The sequence below is a fragment of the Alosa sapidissima genome, chromosome 11 (assembly GCF_018492685.1).
Source record: "Alosa sapidissima isolate fAloSap1 chromosome 11, fAloSap1.pri, whole genome shotgun sequence".
Lineage (NCBI taxonomy): Eukaryota > Metazoa > Chordata > Actinopteri > Clupeiformes > Clupeidae > Alosa > Alosa sapidissima.
Window position 1 is genome coordinate 27,008,254 of NC_055967.1, and position 24,315 is coordinate 27,032,568.

At 44.1% G+C, this 24,315-nt stretch overlaps 1 long non-coding RNA gene across 1 annotated transcript; it reads right to left on the minus strand.

Annotated features, from left to right (window-relative positions):
• Positions 1 to 1,038: 1,038 nt before the first annotated feature.
• LOC121724693 lies at positions 1,039 to 24,312 on the minus strand. The gene is made up of 4 exons (XR_006035262.1): positions 24,249 to 24,312; positions 20,470 to 20,477; positions 14,698 to 14,701; positions 1,039 to 1,049 (listed from the first exon to the last, which is right to left on the minus strand). It is a non-coding gene; the product is annotated as an uncharacterized LOC121724693 (long non-coding RNA).
• Positions 24,313 to 24,315: the final 3 nt, after the last annotated feature.

Consider the following 24,315-nt stretch of genomic DNA (forward strand, 5'->3'; position numbering starts at 1 on the left):
GTCAATTAGATAACAATAACCTCATAGTGTGAGGGTCTGGCGAAAGAGACACAACTCATGAATGAGAAAGCAATTTTTGGTCGACTCAGTTTTCAGCCTAAATAAACTCCCGTTATCCTCTTGTCCTCTCCATGCTATCTGGCCCTGGGCTCCGGCTATTCTGCACTCTAATGGAATACATTATAACCTCCCGACATGAGCGACAAGCAAAGTGATGGACCAGCCACAGCGAAGGAAACTCTAAAAAAGGGCACGGAATTAAATACATGATGATCCCGTAATTACAATATGAATCATGCGGGTGCGGCGGCAGACGTGGATGGAGAGCTGAGAGCTGGGAGCTGGGTGCTGGGAGAGAGAGAGGGAGATAAGGGGGACAAAAGCCACTGAAACTCCTTATTTTCCTTCCAGGCTGGTAAAGGCCTGATGTAATCGAACAGCCTCCCGAAAAGACAAGTAGACAGACACGCACACACACACTCTCTCATGCACACACACCTTGCCTCATACAGAGACATAATTTAACTTTGTCGCACACACACACACACTGCCACGTACACAGACACATAATCTCTCTCTCTCTCTCTCTCTCTCTCTCTCTCTCTCTCTCTCTCTCTCACACACACACACACACAGTTCATACATCTGAGCACACTAAAAAAAACCCATGCCAAACAAACCAGTAACCTAGCACTGACCTGGTACCTGTAGGACGTTAATGGAACACAATCTTCAATATTTCTCAAATGGAGTGGACAGTAAGTGAGGTCCACTTTTGACCTCAGTCCTCCTGAAGTGTTTGGATCTGCGGGACCCATTTTTTACATTTAAATGTTTTGCATTTAAAAACCATGTTCCATAGTCGTGGCTATAGGTGTGGCTAAGGTATGGTAAATGCAAATCTAATGTCATCCCTCTTCTTATTTCTTTAGCAAAGAGGGAGCAAAAGCAAGCACATCAGTATCTAAGCGATCAGTGTTAGAGTGTTTTGTACGGAAGAGTATTAGGGCCAAGAAAAGAAAATATTTTAGAAAATTCTGTGAAAAAATCTTTTCAGATTTAAAGCAGCCGTAATGTTCATTCAGCCCTAATGTAATTACAATATGAATCATACGGGCGCAGCGGCAGACGTGGATGGAGAGCTGAGAGCTGAGCAGTGGGCTCTTGGAGAGAGAGGGAGATAAGGGGGACAAAAGCCACTGAGGCTCCTTCTTTTCCTTCCAGGCTGGTAAAGGCCTGATGCAATCAAACAGCCTCCCGAAAAGACAAGTAGACAGACACGCATGCACACTCTCTCTCTCTCATGCACACACACCTTGCCTTACAGAGACATCATTTATATTTATCTTTGTTGCACACACACACACACACACACACACACACACACACACACACACACACACACACACACACAAAGACACTGCCACATACACAGACACATAATCTCTCTCTCACACTCTCTTTCTCTCTCTCTCTCTCTCTCTCACACACAAAAACACACACACACACACACTAGGATGGCCATCCGTCCGGATTTCGTCAAGACAGTCCGGTTTTTGAGCTCTCTGTCCGGACAGAGAGAGTGTGTCCTCCTTTTTGGACATTTGTCCGGATTTTTGTCATGAGTGGCCATCTGTCCGCATTTCATGAGCACATAGGCTACGCCTCATTCCAAGGCCTCTGTAAGCTACTCATCTCTGTTACGTGTCATCATTTCTGACCCTCAGCCAGCACCATAGCACGGGACATCACAAAACTCCACCAATTTCCTTTTCGCAAATCAGTCAATGCGACTCCCCTCGTGATTGAATGAATGAACACTGTTGCGAAACGAAATACGTTTCAACTCTGCGTGGTATTCTGAACACCACTTTTCTACCGAAAGCAGGACAGATGCATACCATGCGTTTTGTGAACTGTGAAACAGACATTGATGTCAGCTCCAGGGGTAAGAGTGCCACAGAGAGGCACGTTCTCACAGGCAGGCACAAAGAGAAAGCCAGATCTGCAGGGAAATCCTCTGTGGCATCGTTTTTACTCCAGCAACACCCACAGCTGCAGAGCTCACTAAGTTATTAAGTGACGTTATTGGGTTAAAAAGGTGGGTTTGTTGACTAATGTGGAAACACACACACACACACACAAACACACACACACACACACACGCACACACACACACGCACACACACACACAAAAACTAATGAATGGAAATGTTGGAAAAAGCTGACTAGTGTGAACAAAACAACAACAAATGTTATTATAATAAATTATGTTATAATAAATAGGTGCCTTCTATAGAAATGGTTTATTTTCTAATGTTATTCCCCATATGTTACTCCGATTCCATATGTGTTCTCACTTTTGGACCTTTGTCCTAACTTTTGGGCACAAGTGTCCTCATTTTCAGTGTCATGGTGGTGGTCACCCTAACACACACACACACACACACACACACACACACACAGACACACACACACACAGACACACACACACACACACACACACACACACACACACAGACACACACACAGTTCATACATCTGAGCACACTCAAAAGAAAAAAAAGGGGGAAAAACATGCCCTCACAAGCAAACCAAAAACCTAGCACTGACCTGGTACCTCTAGGATGTTAATGGAACAACACAATCTTCAATATTTCTTAAATTGAGTTGACAGTAAGTGAGGTCCACTTTTGACCTCAGTCCTCCTGAAGTGTTTGGATCTGCTGGATCCATTTTCACCCATTAGAAGAAGCCAGAGTCTAAAGGGTAAAGACAGATAGATAGCAAGGCCATAGCCATGGAGTCAACATATAAATGTTTTGCATTTAAAAACCATGTTCCATAGTCATGGCTATAGGTGTGACTAAGGTATGGTAAATGCAAATCTAATGTCATCCCTCTACTTACAGTATTTCTTTAAAGATGGAGCAAAAAGGGAGCTAAAGCAAGCACATGCACCTGTATCTGAGCAACCAGGTCAGATAAGATAAGTTAAGTAGAGATACGATTCCTCTTATGAGAATACTTGAGATGTTTAAAATGTTCAGGGCTATGCATCATCATACTAATACTGCACAATGGCCAATTTTGTCTTATGGGTCTAATGTCTAATGGACATTTTCACTGGTGAGTAAAGCGGTTAGTGGGGTCATCGATATGTCCAGGTTTTTTTTTTTTTTTATCAGACATAGGTGGCAACCCTAGACTGGGGGCATCTCCCAGAAGAACATTTTGGGATTTTAACATGTCAATAAAGCATTCTGATGTAGGCTACTCCAAGAAGAAAATGCCCAAACCAATTAGCCTGACGTAGCCATACTCAATTCTAGTCAGAATATGAGTCTGAGACTGCTCCGTTGGGACGTAATTATGGGGTGTGTTTCAACCGATACGGGGGGGGGGGATGCCTCTGCACTCAATTGGATAGACCTAACCAAACAGAGCAACGAAATAGCTTACCGTGAGGTGTAGGAAAAACACACGAACCATCATTCTTCTCCACAAGTGCCTTAACATTGTTTTCTGGTCTTTTGTAAACGTTATTGTGCCGTCAATATCTCCTACAACACTCATTAGCAGAATTGCATGGTCTGGAATTGCATTAGCACAATAGCATGGTCAATCAGAGATTTCAAACGAACGAGGGAACAACATGTCACAATGCAACACACTGTTTTCCCTTGATGAAAGTGAAACCGTGAGTTTTCCCACATCTCAACTTTGGCCAAAGTTTTCAGAAATAATCGTTTTCAGTGATAAAACCTCATTAAATAATATGCATTTTCCATATGGGGTCTTAGAAGCCATGTCTCCTTCTAGCCACAGCGTTTTTGTTGCAAAAATCAACCTAAGCATACTCAGATGACGTGATAGACGAGGCGCTGTTGCTCACCTGTCCATCATCGAAAAGCCCAATTTGATTGGTCCGTCAGATCTAGGGCGAGCATAGTTGCTCCACAACGGAGCAATGCCAGACCGAACTTCCTGACCTCAAATGTTGTGGGCGGGACTAAATTCGGCTGGCACCCAGGCTACAAATCAATGGCTGAAAACATTAAATTGCTTTTTTCAATTGATAAGACAATTTTGTACATGAAAGGCAAATATATTTCATTGTAGTTTCATTGCTTCTAGACATAATTCTAATTGCAGATGGCTTGCCATATCTGATGTTTAGCCATTAAACGTTACAATGGCTTGCCATGGATGCCCACATTGCCAGTTCATGGAGCAACAGCAAGTAGCCTAATGAAACGTTCCTCTGCTTTCAAGTTTATCCAGTGTGTTCCCAAAAGCTTCATTAAATTTGAAGTGTTCCCCCTTAAAAAAAACACGTAATAGTTTTAAACATGTAACTTATACCGGTGTTAGAGTGTTTTGTACAGAAGAGTATTAGGGCCACATGAACCTGAAAATATTTTTGAAAATTCCGAGAAAAAATCTTTTCATATTTAAGTTAGCCTGACGAGCCAGACCCACATCAAGATGTTGGGTCTGGGAACATACCATTGGCAGGGCTCAATCCGAGGGGCAGGATAAATGGTTGTCTTTTAAATTCCTATAGGATAGCATGAGTCCCAAGCATTTTCCCACCAGCGGAGCTAGTTGGTAGATCAAACTTTTCATATCCGGTCGGCAAAACTCTGAATACATCTTTGTAGGAAAGTCTTTAAGAGTCGCAGCAAAATCCAATTCGAAAGACTGCTGTTCGCCAACAACAGCCATCTTCTTTATTTTCAAGTAGCAGGGAATTCACACGGAACTGTTGTGAGAATTTCGAAAATTTTTACTTTTTTTCTCTGAAAGTCTGACTTTTTCTGACTTTGTTTCTCGCACATTTGTGACTTTAGTCTCAAAAAAAGATTACATCTAGTCGGCTAAATGTTGGTCCCTCCTCTGTCCCTTAGTGCCCTACGCACTGTGTGTGATGTGTGTGGTGGTTGCTACTGACCACTGTGCTTTTAACATCAGCCAACTTTTTAAACTGAAACTTTTTGCCTACAAGCCCCTCATGGTTTCTCTCCATCTTCGGCTAACTCCATAGACAGTGAAATAAGCTCTCAGGCTTGCGGCTTCAGGTTTTGCAGCTTCCATTACGTGGGGGGGGGGGGGTCAATGGTTCCGTGTCATCCTTGTGGGACTACATCAAGTTTCATACAGCCCTGTCTTTCAATGTCCCGGGAATCGTTAACCAAATATATATATATATATATATATAACAATCCGGAAGAAAAATAACATGCCAACTATGGTGGTTACACAAATGCATTGAGCCTGTGCAATGATTACCACGGACACAACAAAGAGGGAAATGCTGAACAATTACCCGACTGTTTATTGCTGGATAAATCTCACCCTTTAAAAGGAGAGGTCCAGTGGATTATGGGGGCAAGTTGGCATGGAACATGGCTGACTCATGGCTGTTCTCTCCTCATAAACATCAGGAGCTTGCTCTCTCTCACCAGACAGAGATGTGGGGAGGTAGACAGCGCTGAGTGAATGCGAAGATGAGGTAATAAAATGTAAGCTCAGTCAGGCATGGAACCATGAATGTTTGTTGGGGTCGGGTCGGGGCGGGGCGGGGGGGGGGGAAGGGATTAGACAAGTGGAAGCTCTCAGCAGTGTTGTTTTGTCAGAGCAGACAAAACCGTCAGAAGTTCACTTACACTGTGAAGTGGCACCGCTGACAGCCAGAGGGTCTGCAGCTTTGTCTCAGTCTGTGATCTAAAAGGATGATGAAGCACAGAGATAAATGCTCTTTGAGTGAAAAGGAGCTCTCTGAGCTTACAGGTCCATTTTGAAAGACTGTGGGGGCTGGGGGAGATTGTCTGAATGTGAGCGCCTTATGCATTCTAAGATGGTGCCTGGCTCCGAAGTCGGACCAGGACGGTGTCTGGTTCTCAGATCTATCAGTATAGGCTACTGCTTGTGAATGATGAGAGGAATTCAAAGGTATAACACCGAAATTTGAGGTATAACACACAAAGGTTAAACTAAAATGTCTTTTGATTCCACCAAATACAATTGGGGGACACCACTTCCCACAAACGATCAGCCTGGGTTTGTCGCTTTGGAGAAAAGAGTCCCACTCACTTTACCTCACCTCAGGGTGGGGCACTAAAATTCAACGGGAAAATTCTCATGGCAGCGGCCCACCCCCCCCCCCCCCCCCCAAACACGCACACACATCAATAGCACAAACAAAATGTATATTAAAATACTAATAATGCAATACAACAAGCCAATCAACCACAAACCAGGCACTTTCAATAAATGTGTAAGGAACTAGATATTTAAGTGCAGTATAAAAACAGCTTTGTGTGGATGGAAATGTCAAGCATCATGCAAGGACATGTATCTGGGTATCATAGCAATCCAATAGTTGCCTGTATACATTTAAAAAAGGAAGTAGGCCTAGCCTACAGACAATGCCAACCTAATAACACAGGTAATTAAATAATTGGAAAACCAGGCACTTTGAGGTTTGTAGAGAGCTATTAAAGTAGGCTTACATATAGACAGTTCCAACGAGTTCCACAAACCATTTATCAGCCTGAGTGGCCCATTAGGCTAGGCCTACATATCAACATAAGACTAGCTTGTGCAAGTTTCCACCTAGCAATAACGTCAGTTCTTTAGCTCCGCTAAGTTTTCTCTCTGCCTTCCGTCCATGTAACAGCAAGCAACCACGCAAATCCGTCAACTGTCAAAAATCCTGTAGTTTTCAAACTTGATCGCTTGTAGGGTCATACCTTTAGACGAGGGGGCCGCTCATTTATCCCCCTACATTTCTGTAAATAGACTTGACCTGCAGTCGGTTCATTGGATAAACCAGAAACACAGCCCCCAGTCCCAGGAGGCTTTGCTCCATTCTAGCCTAGGCCTACCAGAGCCCGTCTACGGAGAGCCTGGCCACTCCATATTAAGTCCCATTGTACCGAATTTTGGTTGCAGTTCCACCAGATTTCCACTGGGGGCGATCGCCATGAGTGCAGAATGAATGGGAGTCAATGGAGCAAGACGGCTAAATTTGTCTCTTTCACCTGATTGTCGTTGACAAATCTCAGATTTGATTGTAGTTTATATAACTTCAACATGGGTTATAGGTCAAGAGTTGAATGAACGAGTACTTATGTCCTTTCTTACACTTTGGGTCGTTGTTGCCCATAACACGCTAGCATTGTGCTAATGAGTGACGTCATTGACACGTTTGAAAGGCTTTTTAGAACAATTAAGTGACTTTAAAAAATACTCCACCGAGTGTATTTTCTTTGCCTCCCCTTTCGAATACAATATTCAAATTACTTGAAAAAAAATTATATCCCGAGAAAAGTGGATTTTGAGGGGTACAGCTCCATAGACCTCCATGCATTCTGCACTCGTGGACGAGCGCCCTCATGTAGAACCACAGAAGGAACTGCAACCAGTTCAGAAACCGGAAGTTTTCCGAGAGTGGCAGTTCTCCCCTTATTAGACATTCTCTGGGCCTACGTTAATTTAAGAACAAACAAACAAATTAGATTGTAATTTTTTAAGTTTTGAAAGTTATGTAACGCCTGAATAAGACAAAAATGAATTAAGGTTAAAAAAAAAATGAAGGCTAGCCTACACAAAAATCAGCATGGGAGAGATGAGTGTGCAGGGCAACCATGAATGACCTATAGACCGTGAGCGAGTGGTATAAATATTGGTTAGACTTCTTAAGCCTCCAAAACGTAGATTACGGAGATAATCCCAGAATATTCATATTATAATTTCGAGGGCCGCGTACGCCTCACAGCCGCGACAGAGACTATATGGGCCAGCCCTCACCGCACACATTCCTCGGCCGGCCCACCGGGAAAACTCCCGATCGTCCCGATTGCCACTCCGCCCCTACCTCACCTCACCATTGGGTAGCACTGATCGGGAGCGTACCTATGTTCCCCAGGTCCTATGTTCCCCTCTTTGGAACATAGGACCCTAACCCCAAGCGGGGAACATAGGACCCGGGGGACATAGGGATGACCCCTATTGATCAGTACATGTCAGTGTTGCGCGGTCTGCCCGAAATTAAGCGGTCACCCGCGGATGACCACGGTCACCCCCGGTTATAAGTCATAAACAAAATATTTTAATGATATTCGGGTCATTTGCGGGCGGGTCAGTTAAAATTAATTAAATATATATTTTCTACAAATAGGCCTACTTAAGATATCACGAGCAGGCTAGCATCAGTACAGTAAAGCATCAATACAGTAAAGTCAACAGTAAAGAAGCTGAAGACGCGAGTTAAAATAATAAAGACACCCCTTCAGGAAAAGCGATATAAGTAAAATATAAGAAATATTGGGAAAAGTTCTTAAAGAAGATGACAGTAAGTTATGGTCTATGTACAGAGGGTCCCAGTTAAAAATTGACACTTCATTCACGATCATGGTGAATGGTGAAATGTAAGTACAACTGCAGCCGCTTGGGGGCAGCATAGTCCGCTGTGGAGTTCCACGGTCGAACCAGACGGCGCATTCGACAGCAAGGGCTGTGATTGGCCGAGTTTTCAGTGCGTTTCTCTGTGTTTTTAGCAGCCCCTGCAACATGCTAGTCCACTGTAGCCTAAGCCTTGTACATAATGTTAAACATAGTTTTGGATTCAGTGGCAAGATTTCTTGATTGTACAGTGTCTGTCTCTCAGTAATGTTTTAAAATGAGAGCTTCGTCAGCTGGCAGTAGGCTACTTTGTCGGTAGTCATGAGAAGTTCGCTTGCTAACAGAACATAAATATGCTGCCCAGAAACCTTGTGAATAGTTCTGATTTTTTTTACTACACTAACGAGGTTGAAATATAGACTTTGCCTACAGCATCTCCTTAACAGTAATGTTAACAAAATGACAGCATTCATATGACAAAGAAAAACGAATTCGGTCACTCAAGACTGTGCCACAGCAACCAGTGTAGGCTACAGTCCTACTCAATAGGCCTACTCGAAGCAGATAGCGTTGTCTGACGGTCGAGTGGGTTAATGCGCGTATTTCCAGAACAGGTCTGCAACTTTCAGGTAGTTCTGAGTTCGAATCTAGGCAGGAGCAGAGCCATATAAAGGCCTAGGCCTGTTGTTATCATTTTTTGCAAGGTGTTGCTCCTGGCAATACTTGTTTATAATACGTTTGGTGATTAATTGATAGCTGTTTTTGGGACACGTTAAACGTTCTTTATAATGAGCGCATCCGGGGAGTAAAACGACTGTTACGCGCTGTTACAACTGTAGGCTACAATGATTGCAATACAAAAATATGCGCGTGTTAGTTTAGTTAGTTTTGTGATGTTTTGCACTTTTGCCTCATGTGTTTTCAGGTTTGAGGGCTTTTTTGGCAAGATTGACCTTGGTTAGACTTTGCATATGTTATTTCTCCGTATGGAAAATAAAGTCAATTTTCGACACACGTCTGTTATTAGTTAAATAACAAGTGTTGCTTGTTAAAACATGTGACTAGTGAAACTCAAATGATTTTAGAAATATTTAGCCAAAGCCAAAAAGAGAAGGAGAGACGCCGGTGCAGCTCAGATGTCTTCTTAATTTTCTTTATTCTTTAGTAAAAGGTGCAGAACATTATTAAACTTTGACTAACGTTTCGATGTTCGTTAGTCAAAAACATCGACACATCGAAATGTTAGTCAAAGTTTAATAATGTTCTGCAGCTTTTACTGAAGAATAAAGAAAATTAAGAAGACATCTGAGCTGCACCGGCGTCTCTCCTCTCTAAAATATCTGTCCTGGCCTGGTTGCAACGGATTGTGGCCAAACGACAGAAGCGCGGAGAACCCTCCTTTGTCTTCCAAAAAGTGTTACTTTGTGCCCCGCGCTCCCCCACTGCTTGTGAAAGAAGGGGATGGGGGAGGGGGGCTTAACGTGAAAAAGCTTAATGTCACAAAACGGAAACGAGTCGTTTTAGGCTACAGGCCTTCATAATGGTAGGCTACAGGAAGTGGGGGGAGGGTATGGGATGACCAGAGCCGTCATCTATCGTCTTTCCAGGCACACAGCTCGTTATAAAGCCTATCGACTGCCTTAACAGATAGGCTTTGCTCTTGGGTTTGGCCTTACAGCGAACTCAATGCTCTTGTTGCTTGCAGTTTGTTAAATAAAGCGATGCAGATTACATTATTTATTTCTGATTAATTGCGTCTTTTGATGTATGTTGCAACATTTGCTTGTTAGGCTGGGCTACTGTCAATGTCCTGTACAGGTCAATGTTCAACAATTGCTGGTGTAGGCCTAGGCTATTAATCAATTAGGGACTGTTCGTTATTTATTTAATTAAGGGGCTACCGGAGGAGTTTTGGGAGCGTTAGTCAAAAAAGACGTGACCCTCCCTCGCCATCAAGAATTGTTTCTATGACCCTCCAAAGTGATTGAGAAAAAACGCATGATCCTCCCCAGTCCCAACAATGTATTGATGCCTTAGGCTACTGGGTCAATTTGGGAGCTTGCATGCTACGACTCCTTCCTTGAAATGCCTTGAAAAGGCTGTCGTTTGCACAATTTCACAAATAATCACCGGGACCGAAACAAACCTGTCAACTTTTCCCGGGTTTATCGCGTATTTTAACTTTTTCCTCGCTGTCTTAGGAGGAGCTGCAGGGCCGTCGCAAGGGGATGCGAGGCCCTGTGCCAACTTGACAGATGCAAGGCCCTTTTCACTTACGTGCATGAAATCATGCGATAGCTTACTTTACACATAGCCAAGGCTACCGTCGGTGTATTTTAATAGTAGCCTAGTCTAATAAGCTACACCAGCTTGCCTTTAAGAGGGGAAATTCAATTGTATAGCCTATAACATTAGCTGAGTCACATATTTGGCCATATGGTGTTTATCATAGGCTACATCACGAAACCAAATAGTGTAACAAAGGCGAACACTTTAACAGGGGGAATTCATTGGGCATGAATCATTGTGCTGAACGGTATTTGTCAATGAGCAGAAACACACACGACATTCAAACTATTGATAAGATGTACTGGTCTGTATCTGTAGGCTAACATTGGACAAATAAATGACACTGACTCGCCATATCCTGACTCAGGAAAAAAATAAATTTCTTGCTTTGCCGCAAACTCAGCAATGAAATCATAGGCCAGTTTGCAGGTAGCCTAACGTCTTTTTCATAGAAGGGAGAGCCCAGTCTCTCCTGTGACATGGAGGTGCGCAAATATTTTTTAATAGCCTGTTCAACTTCGAAAAGCTTCGTTCACCCGATGCCAGTCACTGATCGCAATTTTAAAGTTCGGAAAGCTTCATCTTTTTAAGTTTTAAGTGCAGTGGCCCATATCTGCCCCCTTTGGAATTATATCTCGAGCCTATTATAAGGTCCAGTGCGTTATGTCCTGGGATTCGGATGTGCTCAAAAAGAAAAGAAAAAACACTTTTTTATAGATGGTTATGAGGAGCAATGTGAGAGAGAAATCTGATGATCATTGATCGTTGTTTTGGGACGTTAAGCCTTTTCCATAGGCGTCAGTGAAGGAGATTGAAGAATGACCATTTTTTTTTATACGAAAATATTTCTTAACTACAAAAACTCAGTGTCTAAAAACTCAGTGTCATTCAGACTCAACCCTCTTGTTGTTTTATTATCTTTTTCGTTGTCGTTTGAACGTTGGCAAGCAGGCATGTTGCGGTTGCAATTTAAGTGAAATTTCTACAGTAGGCCTACAACATGCTGTTAGGCTGGGCTACTGTCAATGTACTTGTACAGGTAAATGTTCAACAATTGCTGGTGTACAGGTTATATAATCAATTAGCTAAATCATTTGTCCAGCTGTTTAAACATTTTTTCGTGCTACATTCAAACGCAAAAGGTGCTTTGATATATTTTTCGTTTGAACGTCGGCAAGCAGTCATGCTTTGGTTGCAATGAATGAGGATAATTGCTTTTTTTTTGCATTATTTTGAATATGACTCGCTCCAGTCTCAACAGCACGTACTTTTCCCACACGCTTAGTTCTAACACACATAGGCCTATCCCCTCTCGCTTTCTCTCTCTCCATCCCTGCACACGGTGCTTTCTTAAAGGAGCTGCACCATTTTACAACAATTGCATCTACATTTTCATATTAGAATGTTTTGTCAAGTGTAAGCTTAAACTACCGTGATCAATTGAAGTTCCCGTGCCCCCGCTGCGTCATGGAAGCAGTAAGTCAGTCGCATCAAAAATAGTAGTGGCACCCAAGTGACACCTTGTGGTTGTTTGTGTCAACTGCAGTTTGTGCCATTTCTGCTGAGAAAATGGGGATCGTGATTCATGAAGGAACCCGTCCAAACTTAACGGGGACCCACTGTAGGCCTACTTCTTGCGAAGCCATTTAAAAGTATGACAGCCAAAACGGGCAGCCTGCAGGAATAAATGTTATGGCACAGACTACACAGCCATATCTACCGGTATATATAGGTTCGCGCATGCATAAAAGTTACAGTTCGTTGTGTTTGTGACTTTAAACAGTGGATGTGCTTTAGTAAAGCTTTGTGCTTCATTCAGCAATATAAACCAGTTCTTACGCTAACGTTTTGACCAGCAATGTATCTCTCTTGCCTACCTTGCCTCACCATTTCTGTTTTCGAAAGAAAAATGTATGTCCATGGCCTTCAAATCTTATCCTAGTGTTCTAATCCTTGGTGGTTGCGTGCGTGCTTGCGCTCTTATTCTCATTCTCTCTCCTGCGCAAACATTATGTCCTGCATGCCTAAATAAATTAGTTTGTTTTACAGAAATGGCCTACTGTCACACTGCATGCAGGCTATAACCAAAAGCACACATTTTGTAAATAAGCGGGTCGGATCAAGGGCCGGGTATAATTTTGTCCTAATTAATATTCGCAGTCCGAGTTGTGGTCGGTTGATTAAAATATCGGGCGACCGCGGGCCGCTTGTGACCAAACCCGCGCAACACTGGTACATGTTATGTTACATTACATTACATTACATTACATTTGGCTGACGCTTTTTTAGCCAAAGCGACTAACAACATGGTAAACAGTTTAAGTTTTAGAGCACTTCTCAAAAATGTTAGGACAATTTAAAAACATTAGAGTACAGTAAGAATAAGTGCATCAGTGAGTGCTGTTTTTAACAGTTACTTGTCAGTTTTAGACGGCTGGTGAGTGCTAGGATCAGTAAGACTTGTTGTAAGTGTTGCTATGAGAGGAGATGTTCTCTAAAGAGCTGGGTCTTCAGGAGTTTTTTGAAAATGGAGAAGGATGTCCCTGCCCTTGTAGGAACTGGCAGTGTGTTCCACCAACGAGGAACAACAGATGAGAAAAGTTTGGATTGGCTTGAGCGTACCGGTGGTAGAGCTAGACGTCGTTCGTCTGAGGTGCGCAGCGGTCTGGAGGTAGCGTATGTCTGTATGAGGGCATTCAAGTAGGTGGGAGCAGAACCGGAGACTACTTTGTAGGCAAGCGTTAGAGCCTTGAATTTGATGCGGCCATAGGTAGCCAGTGTAGCTGGATGAGCAGCGGGGTAACATGTGCCCTTTGGGGTTGGTTGTAGACCAGGCGCGCCGCCGCGTTCTGGATCATCTGAAGTGGTTTCGCTGCGCAGGCTGGGAGACCTGTCAGGAGGGCATTGCAGTAGTCGAGTCGTGAGATGACTATTGCCTGAACCAGAAGTTGGGTAGCATCTTGAGTCAAGTAAGTCCAGATTTTCCGTATGTTGTAGAGTGCGAAACGGCATGACCGGGCGACTGAGGCAACATGATCTGAGAAGTTTAGTTGGTTGTCGAGAACAACTCCTAGATTTCTTGCAGTCCTGGTAGGTGAAACAGACAGGGAGTCAAATTTGATGTTGATGTAGTGGTGCATGGTAGGTTTAGCTGGGAGGACCAGCAGTTCAGTCTTTGAGAGGTTCAGCTGGAGGTGGTGTGCCTTCATCCATGTAGCTATGTCTGAGAGGCAATCCGAGATCCGTGCTGAAACCAAGGGGTCATCAGGTGGAAAGGACAGATAGAGCTGTGTGTCGTCTGCATAGCAGTGGTATGAGAAGCCATGCGAACGGATAATCTGTCCCAAGGAGGTGGTGTAGATAGCAAAGAGAAGGGGGCCCAGCACTGAGCTCTGGGGGACCCCTGTGGTGAGATGGTGAGGTGCAGATAGCTGACCAAGCCATGATACGTTAAACGAGCGTCCTGTGAGGTAGGATTCAAACCAGGAGAGAGCAGAACCGGAGATTCCCATGTTAGCGAGTCTAGAAAGAAGGATGCGGTGATTAACCATGTCAAAGGCAGCCGATAAGTCAAGCAGAATGAGTACTGATGACCGAGCGGTCGCCCTGGCTTCTTTTAAGGCTTCTGTTACAGACAGCAGAGCCGTTTCGGTAGAGTGGCCGCTTTTGAACCCAGACTGATTTGGATCCAGAAGGTTGTTCTGTGAAAGGAAGTCAGAGACCTGTTTGGAGACTGCTCGTTCAATGCCTTTGGATAGGAAAGGCAGGAGTGAGACAGGGCGGTAGTTCTCGACTTGAGCAGGGTTGAGAGAAGCTTCCTTAAGTAACGGTGTTACCTGGGCCATTTTGAACGCTGTTGGAAATGTGCCGGAGGTTAGCGAGGCATTGATCACGTGTGATAGCTGGAGCGATGGTCGGGCTGATGGACTGAAGTAGGCTCGTAGGTATAGGGTCCAGCGAGCATGTGGTAGGACGGCTGCATGTCAGGAGTCTAGATACTTCACTTTCGGAGAGAGGCGTGAATGCTGAAAAAGATGTTCCAGCAGTCCCTAGAGGTTGTAGGCGTGCGGTATCTGAGTCAGATGCGTTGAGTGGGCATGTAGAGAATTGACTGCTGATTGCCGCCACTTTGTTTGTAAAAAATGAGGTGAGGGTATCTGCAGTAAGGCTGGATGGAGGAGGAGGCAGCTGAGGGTTGAGTAGCGATTTGAAGGTTGAGAAAAGTTTTCGAGTGTCTGTAGCGCTGTTGATTTTGTCATTGTAGAAAGCCGTCTTAGCAGCAGTGATGCTGGCTGAGAAGGAGGTCAGGAGTGTCTGGTAGTTTTTGAGGTCATCAGTTAGTTTGGATTTGTGCCATTTCCTCTCCGCGGCTCTGAGTGTGGTGCGCTGCGATCGGAGGGTATCATTTAGCCATGGATGAGAGTATTTGGATCGAGCTGGCCTTGTGGTAAAAGGGCACAGCTCGTCTAGACACGAGGTCAGTGTGGAGCAGAGCGAGTCTGTGGCCTCATTAACCTCCAGAGAGGAGGTGTTGAGTGGAGGTAGACCGGAGGCAACCACAGAGGAGAAGTGCGTTGGAGACAGGTTCCGGATGTTGCGGTTGAACGTGACCATTGGCTGAGGAGCCGGAGGCTGTTCTGTCAGGCTGACGTTGAACTGGATGAAGAAGTGGTCAGAAAGATGGAGAGGCGTCACCATGAGGGTATCTGTGCTGCAGTTCCGAGTGAAGATCAAGTCAAGCTCTTTGCCAGCTTTGTGAGTCGGTGGGCTTTGAACCAGTTTGAGGTCAAAGGAGTGGATCAGGGCCAAAAAGTCCGCTGAGCCTGGGGCATCTAAGGGGATGTTCATATCACCGAGAACAAGAAGCGAACAGTCATGCTCAGGGATGGAGGACAGCAGAGTGTCAAGTTCGTCCATAAAGTCACCTAGTTGGCCTGGAGGGCGGTAGATGACCAGGGCGATCACTGTGATGGCATGGAATTCGATTGAGACATATTTGTTTGAAGGCAGTAGCGGGGTGAATTTCCATTTGTTGGAGATCAGCAGGCCCGTCCCGCCTCCTCGTCCAGATAGGTGAGGGGTATGGGATAGTGTAAGGTTAGTGGAGAGTGCAGCCGGGGTGGCAGTGTTCTCTGGTTTGATCCAAGTCTCAGTGAGAGCAAGGAGTTCCAATGAAAGGTGGTTGGCATAGCCAGCTATGAAGTCCGTTTTGTTGACTGCGGATTGACAGTTCCACAAGCCCATGGAGAAGGAGGTTTCTGTAGGTAAGGACCGTTTAAGTTGCTGGAGGTTAAGGCGATTTCTGCCCTTCTGTGATGGCCGGTGATAACAGATATGGTGGAATGGCACATTTTTGCCTTTGTCGGCGCCTGTGCTCGGTGAACTTGCACAGGTAAACTTGCTCGTCTTGACCGCGTCCGTCTTGAACGAGGACGGCTGAAACGAGGGCTGCCGCTTACGCTGACACTTCAGCACCAGCCTCTATTGTTATGCTGACCGGAATTGCATGCAGCTGTCCTCGTGTTTCACTAATGATGCATCAGCGTAGACCGCCCTCTGACGTTTGCACAGCTTAGATTGTTCAAAAGGGTGTTAATTACTGTCAACTGAAAGTCCGCTCGCTCACACCGACCGAAACTCGCAGTTTCAAGTAGCCTCCTCCCTCAGCTGTTCCCAAACGCCCAGAGTCCAATTCTAAACAATTGGAGAGGATTGGCCAGTAGTAGCCTATGTGTTCTTGCTTTCTCTCTCCCAACTCACTGCAGTTGTTCTACATGTGCAGTTGCTCACTGCACATGTATGGCAACTCAGGCAGTATCTAGCCCACTGTCTACAGAGGTAGGACACAAGGTGGTAAGAGTCATTATATTTCTGCACACAGGGTCTCTTCCACAACCAGAGCATTTCACATGAAAGTCTGCCTTTACTTGTGCAAGTGAGGTGCTTCAAAGCCTGAATGTGCCTGTAGTGTGTAAAGCCCGTTTCACACAGGGTGCGTGGCGTGAGCGTGTCAGCTGCGTGACGAGTCCGTTTTTTTATTCCGGCTCCCATGTTAACAGGTTAGACCTTGCACATCGCCTGCGTGACACACACATCTCAGGCCGAAAACGTGTGCATGCTAGGAATAGGACTCACGCATATTTTTTACACCACAAGCATTTCCATTCAAAACAGTGAAGAAAAAATGCTGTGAGAAAAAGAGATGTTTTAATTCGCAGAGAGGCTGCCGCAGCGCCGCATCAGACACGCTTCTGGTGTGCAAAAACATAGAAAATGCAACGCAATCGCCACACAGCTGACACACAACAGACACGCCATGTTCACGCCACGCACCCAGTGTGAAACGGGCCTAAGGGGTGTACGCTATAATGTTTGTCAATGACCTAGCAGGTCCTCTCATCGGTAGGCTGAAAAAATGCAATTTAACATTCGCCTAATTGTAGGCACCTCATCCTGGCACCATGTCTCTGACTGTGCGAGCCATGGATCAGGGAAAGGCAGGGCTTGTGACAGTGGCTTCAAAGGCATGGAAATAACTATTTTCTGAGCATTCTCATCTGTTTGTAAATGAGGCATGTTGGATTAGTTCTGGTGATAGGCCTATGATGTTCCTTTCATTTCTTTACTGTATCAAACGATGAAAGCCCTATTTGCTGTGTGAAAGCGGGAGCCAGTTAGTTTATGGCTCTGCTGTTAATGAAGGCTGTTTTGCAAGGAGAGCCAGTTGGTTCATTTGATCTGCATGGAGGCTGTTTTTTACACATTCATTAAAAAGTTTAATTTGCACACACTTGTGTGAACCCCTTCCCCCACCACCACCAACACCATCACCACCACCAAACAAACACACACACACACTCACTCTCTTTTTGTATTTTGTGGTCCCTCTCTCTCTCTTCCTCTTTCTATCTCTCTATCTATGTCTCACACTAACACACACACACACCACACACACAGACACACACACACATAAACACACATGCATCGGTGGTCGGTGCACATATAGCTACGAACCAGTAGCTTTGAGCCAGATGCACCACTGATCAGATGTGGAACTGTTCTAAGGTCAACCGCTTAGCAGAAAATTAACTAAATAGCATTTTGCTTGTCAACAGCCAACTGCCAAGCCTGACCCATCACCATCATGCCTGTGTGAAAAGAGGGAAGAACACATTTGCTTGTTCAACAGAGTACTATTAGTTAAGGTTAAAAAATAACTAACCTTGTCTTCACAGCCTCTTTCTAATTACAGTAGTAGGAGAAAAAGCTGAACATTCATGCACAAAAACAAAAACATGTTTGTGCCCTGGGCTGGGAATAAATTACCTGATAGGAATGAGGCTCTACTGTAGATGTGGCAAAAGTCATCACGCTCCTCAAAAACGTCCGCTTACAGTTTTTCTCAATTGCTAAAACACAATTTCTGAACCCTTGCTCCGTTTTCTTAAAACATTAAACACAAAACCTCAGCTTGAAGCACTATTTACAAAACCTCTGACTCCTCTTGCAAAATCAATCTTTTGTCTCAAAACAGTTTTACCTGTGCTCAAAATCAAACTTTCGCTTCAAAACAGTTTTACTTGTGCTCAAAATCAAACACTGCTCTGAAATCATAAACAAAGTGATCAAAATGATATACACTATCAAGCAGTCAGTAAACAATACACCATAAAATAGAAAAACACATTGTTCAAAACATAAAGTTCTCTGGGAGAAGCCCATTTTTAATTTCAAAACCAATTTCATATTTTTCCATCATTGTCTTTTGATGAACAAAATCATCAAGTAGAATTGACTATTTTGCTTTGCTCTTTGCATTTTTTTGTTCTTCCTCCTCCTTGTACCCCTATTTTTTACAGTATCTCACAAACTTGTCCTTTGCATCAAGTTCTGCATCTCACAAACTTGTCCTTTGATTCTTATTCTTTGTTGATATGAACTTGCAACCATAAAACATGTAATGAGCGGTCAGTACTGTAAACAAATGGAAAGCACAATGTTCAGGGCCATACGATTTGTTTACAGTATTGTACAGTATACAGCCTACAATGCACTGTACTACAGTGTCCAATAAAAATCCTCTTTCTTGCCATCCCTTCCTCCTCGTCCCCCACCTCGCATGTGCACTCGTCCTCGTCCTCTCACATAGTTTCTTCTATCCATTCTCATTCCCACCTTCAACGACCTGTTTGCTCTCTGAATTGGCTTGTATTGGTTTTGTCACATCATTTGAAACAAGTGAAATCAATTTTGAGTGGTTGTGTTTAATTAATGACATGTGTATGTCTATATTTCTATTTCATTTTTGCCACTTGTGTTTACATGGATGCATGTGCATTAGAGTGCAGAATGTGTTTTGAGAGTGAGAATGTATTCAAAGTTTTGCTAAAAATTGTAAGTGAGATCTGCAAAATGTGTTTTACCATGTGAAATGGTTTAAGGTATTGACAACAGACTGAACTGGCTTAATGAGTTCAAGCAACTGAGAGCTTTCTTCAGCCAATGGTTTTTAGTGTTTTAGCAACTGAGAAAAACTGTAAAAATGCCATTTCACCTTATTCAGAACCATTTCCATTCAAACCATAGAATACTATTAGGCTACTAGCTAGCGTATACACAGCATCTTTAGTAGGATCTGCTCCTTATCATACTGTATAACATCATGACCAAATCGGTTAAACTCTACTTAACAAACTTTAGGGAGCAGCGCTAAAGTCGTAATGGTTATGTGCTCCTTCAGTGTGATTTGAGGGTGGAGGTGCTCAGCTTAGTGAACAGCTTAATGAATGTGCTGACTGTGTTTGTATTTCCCTCATTGCGTTCAGCTAACTCTGATAGATGTCTCAGAGGAATGTGATGATATATATCCACTGGCTCTGCAGATGCCTGACATTCATCACGTACAGCGTGAGCCGTTGTGCGCCGATTTTATCATTCAATTAATTTCTCCATACCCTTGAGCTAACATTAGTTGTTCTGTGTTACTGTAATTTCCAGCTCTCTTGCGCACATTATGCACACTCTCTCTCACACAAAACAGTAGTGCATCTTTCTCTCTCATCCACATATGCAGACAGTACACACACATACACACACACACACACACACACGGCATCAGCCAAATGAGGCTAAATAAGATACATTACTACTGGTGGTTGATGGTGGTTAGTGGTTATGTTCATAATAATATCATCAGTTGGGTGACTATGACAACCAAGATGATCAGACAGTTTGCAGACCACATTTTCTTCCTCTGCCTCTGATATCTCACTGTAATTGTAATCTGTACTGCACCGTGTACTGTAAGACCTTTCGTCTAAATGTAGTAAATGGAATGAGTGACGGACCACCGTGCTGGAAGAGGTGAAGTCCACTCCAAAAATGTGATCGAATATCTGGCCGTGCAGCTGCACCATCTCAAGGACACTTCATATAAGAGAGCGCTGAGAATCAGCAGATGATTGCGCTTGATCATCTTTCATTCACCATGAAACAGGAGAATCTTAATGTCCCTGTCTGGCAGAGAGAACTCTGCCTTACAATGTGTGTCTGAATGTGCCGTGCTTCACAGAGGTTACGATGAACTCTGTGAACTTCTGACTCTCATCTACTTATCACTGAGGCATTTATGATGCATTTTCAGAGGTTTAGCGCTAATTGATTCATAAAAATGATTGAAATTAAAACTCATTAGACGGCAGACAGTAACTGGGCTCCCACTGAACGTTTTAATTAATGCATATTTTCACCATTTGAATAAGAAATCCTGACTGGAAACACTTGAAATGCACATACAATCTTCTAATGCACATCACATTTTGATTCGCTAGAGGCAGTGGATTAACTCTCGATTCACATAGGTATAACGTAATTAGAGTTGATGGAAACAGTTTATTCACATTTGTTGCATTTCTACCTACATATTTCCGTAAATGTTGCCCCAGCGTTTTGATCCTGCAGCTGTTCAGCTGTTCCTCCCTTGAGAATGTCCCTTTTTAATTTGCATAACACAGTGGATGGAAAAGCATGTAGGTGTGCATTTCTTTAGCCGAATGTGCATAAAATATGCAAATGACCTGAATGGAATGTCAGCTAGAAAGCGCTGTGCACTGCACTCTGACATTCTTAGAATGTGAAATAAGCCTGAAGTCGTTGAAATAACTTCCTATCGAGAGTGATACGGTAAGTAGGATTTGGTATAGTGAATCAGGATGGGGGGGAGCAAAAAGGGATGAGAGTACTGAGAGGAGATGGAGCAGTAAACTCCCTCCAGGGTCTAATTTCACCACTGTGGCCATGGTCAAAGGGGTGGTGACCCTCGACAATATGTCTTGGAAGCAGGGCTTCAACTGGGTCCTTCAACCAAGTTCTGACTCAGTGAATGTAAGACTGGAAAGTGAGACTGACCCTGGTGAATAGACATAATAGATGAGGTTTTAACTGAATCCAGAGACTGAAAGACTGAGGTTAAACCAAGACAGTATCTGAATCTGGCAGAGATCTACTGAATTCTCCAGATCAGGCCAGAGGCTTTTCACAAAGAGGATGATATGTCTCTGAACGTAACATTACGATACCTTATCTCAGTTGACAACTATGCTGAATATCATAGTTAACTCAGTCAGGTAATTTGTAAACAGGTAACATTCCCAACTATTCACTTGTCCCAAAATCACAGGCAAAAAAGTGGTCACTAGTCAGTGAGTGTCTCATAACGTTCAGTAGTTACGGAAGTTGTCCGTGTTTTGAGTAACAGACAGCGGTTTAGCAGTATGGAGCCACTTCAGCTGTTTCAGACCAAAGACACATTCATGAGTCATTTGAGTCTTTAAACTTCAATTATGGCAACTAATTGTCAAATCCTGGAGGAGCCGAATTAATGAAGGCACTCAGGACCCATCTGCTTCTAATTCAAATTCACACAACGGGGGCAAACAGAACACACACATGCATGCACACAAACGCACACAAACACACACACACACACACAATGGCAGAAATGCATGTGTATACACACAATGGGGTAGAATGCACACAGATGCACATAAAAACATGCAAACTAAGAACAAGCAAACAAAGGCAAGGGAAACAAACAGCAACATTATTTCTGGCCGTGTGTGTGTGTGTGTGAGTGTGTGTATGTGCGTCACTGTGCATATGTTCCTTCAGTGTCATGTGGAAGTCATCAGTGATCAGTGTCATCCAGTCGGGAAAAGGGGGGTGCGTACCCTCAGAGGCTTGAGTTTCATTAAAGGGGTGGTTCAGGATTTTAGACGTAGGACCTCATTTCCAAGTTAGCAAGTGTGATATTTATCAGTGGAGACCGTTTTCAACACATTTCCTCCAGTCCTTCTAGTTGCAGAGTTCGCAGGTGCTAAGCTAGTGCAAGTCATCAGTATGTGTTAGCCTGCCACTAAAAACAGTCTTACCCACTCCACAGTACACCCGAGACAAATAAATTATAACGCCAGACAATCGATGTAAATGTCTGTGTTGATAGTTTTATTTCCAACATTATTCTATCCTTGCATTTCAATGATCGCATTACATTTTGAGGGACTAGTTTCTTAGCAGCGGCGGAATTATACTTGCTCTGGTTAGCAGTACTACGCCGAAAAGTAAACAGAGAAGCACACTCCAATGGGGATACCTAGTAGTAGCCTAGGTAATATCAGTCCACCGCTGTGTTGCTTAAATGCCTACTACCAACTTTAGCTAACAACATAACTATTGCAACGCGATGCGAGGGTAGTTGTATTTGTAGCACTATCAACACAGACATTTACATTGATTGTCTGGAATTTGTCTCGTGTGTACTTTAGAGTGGGTAAGACTGTTTTTAGTGGCAGGCTAGCACATACCGTTGACTTGCGCTAGCCTAGCACCTGCAAACTCTGCAATTAGAAGGACTAGATGAAACGTGTTGAAAACGGTCTCCACTGATAAATATCACACTTGCTAACTTGGAAATGAGGTCCTATGTCCAAAATCCTGAACCACCCCTTTAAGCTTTGTGTGTGTGTGTGTAGAGTCACTCCTAAAAACGAAGCATGAGGCCCACAAAGCTCTCCTGTCCTGCCCTGGATCTCCCACTCACAAAACAACCTTCACTGCTGCAAGAACAGCAATCCAGTGAGCCCTCCGGACTATGGAGGACACCTGGTAGGTGCAAAAGGCGCAAGAAATCCAGAAGAACCTGGCAGACTGAACACTCAAGGCTTTTACGATGCCATAAAAGCATTGTACGGCCCCAGGAAGCGGGCGATCGTCCCAGTTGGTTCAGCTGACGGGTCCACCCTCTTTAAGGACCACGACGAGACTCTTGCCCATCATTCTTGCAAATCATTTTGAGAGTCTCCTCAACCACACCAATCCTGTTGACCCACATATTCTGCATTATCTCCCAGACCTGCCTCCAACCATGCACCTGGACACCCCACCACTCTACTCAGAACTCTGGCAAGCCATTGCAGGGCTGAAGAACAACAAAAGCGCTGGCCCCGATGGAATCCCTGCAGAGGTTTTCAAACACGGAGGATACATCCTCACGTGTCGCCTGCACCTCCTGATCCAAAACATCTGGGAACATGCCAAATCTGTGAGCTTTAGTATGCTGATGACTCTATGCAGCACGCCCTTAACACAATATCCAGTCTGTCCCAATGCTTTGGCCTACAGGTTAACACTAAAAAAACTGAGGTCATTTCCCATCTCGCCACCCCCGCCCCCACACCCCCCAGTTTTCACATAAACGGTGTTCCACTTAAAACAGTGGACAACTTCACCTACCTCGGCTCCACTTTGTCCTCATGCCCTTAACCCAGAAATACACACCCGAATCAATAAACCCTTATAATCTTTTGGACGCTTCTGCAGCAGGGTTTTTTCAGGGTAACCTGAAGGTACCTCAGTACCAAGGTCGCTGTTTACAACGCTGTTTACATGTTTCTCCATTCTGCTTTATGGGGCAGAGTCATGGACCCCCATACCGCCAGCACATCACCAACCTAGAGGCCTTCCATATCCGCTGCCTACAGAAGATCCTCAGTTTGTCCTGGGATGATCAAATCCCCCATACAGACATCCTCAGCAACACTGACTCAATCTGTATGGAAGCAGCTGTGGCTAAAAACATCTGCGCTGGATTGGGCACACCATACACATGCCTGAACACCGCCTGCCCTGCCAAGTCCTCTACAGCCAAATTAATGGGCGCAAAGTGCTCCGCTGGAGGGCAAAAGCGGTGCTTTTACTATGATTAAATATATGATTAAATATAAATATTGCCCTTTCGAGGTGTCCATAACCATTGCAACCTTGACAGGGACAACAAGGAGGCGGACATTGTGCAGACAGCTGCGGAGTGTGTAGACTGCTGTTGTTCACAGTAGGCATTTATGAGAGTTCTCATAAAGAGTTCTCAACAGGCCTGGAAATTACAACCCGACCCGACCCGGCCCGTGGCTTTTAAAGCCCGGAACCGATTTAACCCGACACATCAACATGAATTATTTGCCCGAACCCGGCCCACGGCCCGACGTAAAACATACGTTTTGACTGTTAAACCCTGACTTTATTTAGGTGAAGATTCAATACATTAGCGTGACAATTTACCCG